At 53.1% G+C, this 1,383-nt stretch overlaps 1 pseudogene across 1 annotated transcript; it reads left to right on the forward strand.

Annotated features, from left to right (window-relative positions):
• On the forward strand, positions 1-679 carry LOC310859971 (ubiquinone biosynthesis O-methyltransferase, mitochondrial-like; annotated as a pseudogene). The gene has a single exon. The product of its transcript is annotated as a ubiquinone biosynthesis O-methyltransferase, mitochondrial-like (transcript).
• Positions 680-1,383: the final 704 nt, after the last annotated feature.

Genomic DNA, 1,383 nt, shown 5'->3' on the forward strand with positions numbered 1-1,383 from the left:
ATGAACGATTAAAGAGTGCCTTTCATACAATCTGGGTACAATTTGTTGAACGTGAGTAGAGGGCTGCAGCCAGGGAAACCCCTCGCAGGACTCCAGATACTAGACGTGGGCTGTGGAGGTGGCCTGCTCACAGAGCCCCTGGGCCGGCCGCGTCGCCACTCGTCCCGCGACCCGGACCTCCGTCAGCGGGTCCGGTACCGGGCCTGCATTCTGGAAGAGCTCACCGCTGGAAGGGGAGGAGGTGGACGACGACGGGTTTGATGCCGTGGTGGCCTCGGAGGTGTTGGAGCATCTGGCCGACCTGGAAACATTCGCTTGCCGCTGCAGCCGCTCGCTCAAGCCGGGCGGCTCGCTCTTCGTATCCACCATCAATAAGACCAACCTGTCCTACGCGCTGGGTATAGTAGCGGCCGAGCGGCTGCTACGCATCGTTCCGACGGGGACCCACGACTGGGAGAAGTTCGTCAGCCCTGCAGAGCTGGAGCGCCTGCTACGGTCGTACGGTCTGTGGGTGCAGTCTGTGCAGGGCATGCTCTACAACCCCGTGTCAGGAGGCTGGAGCTGGAGCCACAGTACGGCCGTCGACTACGCTCTGCACGCCGTCAAGCTGAGCGTGGAGCTGCAGACGGACACGGCTGAGGCAGACCGCCCCGACCCCCAGCGCCACACTGCTTCCTAGAGCCACTGAGCACTCAACTGCACGCGGGGTCACACTAATGCAGATCACTGGCATCTTTTAAAACAGGCCTGAAAATTCCCCACCCTGTACATACTGTTTTATTTTTCCTGTGATATAAACTTTATTCAATCAGTCAATCAAACCAGGTAAACATTTTGACCAATGGACAACAATGGACATGGACATCATTGCTGATGTCACTTTGAATCATGTTTAGACGGATAAAATGATATAAAGTCATTACAGTTGCCTTGTCCCTTGTAACGGATCGCTGGCTAGGCTACAGGATTGATGGTCCTGACCATGTATCAGAATCCAGAATCCTAGGTGGCGACCTCTACATTCAGAGAGATTTGTCATATAGCAACACAGACGTGAGCTTGTAGATCGGCCAGTTTCACTATTATTTGAGAAATTCATAATGCACCCTTTTTCCCTTTATAGCAACAGTAGTGGGGTCAAAATATATTTAAATTTGTCATAGAAAAGTATTCAAAAATACAAATACTGAGGTAAATCACCCGTTCAAAGATTTGTAAAACATGGCAGCCTCCATCAAGCTGCTCGTCCGGACGGTACCGCGAGATTCTCGCGTCGTCGTAAACACTACAATTATAAATGAGAACGTCAGAAGGCTCGGAGGTACGGCGTGGTGGACGGTGTGTCGTTTGGCCTGTCGTCGTTTCGGCGGCGCGGCCGACAGA

Source organism: Protomyctophum parallelum (genome assembly GCF_964188405.1).
Source record: "Protomyctophum parallelum genome assembly, chromosome: 6".
NCBI classification, from domain to species: domain Eukaryota; kingdom Metazoa; phylum Chordata; class Actinopteri; order Myctophiformes; family Myctophidae; genus Protomyctophum; species Protomyctophum parallelum.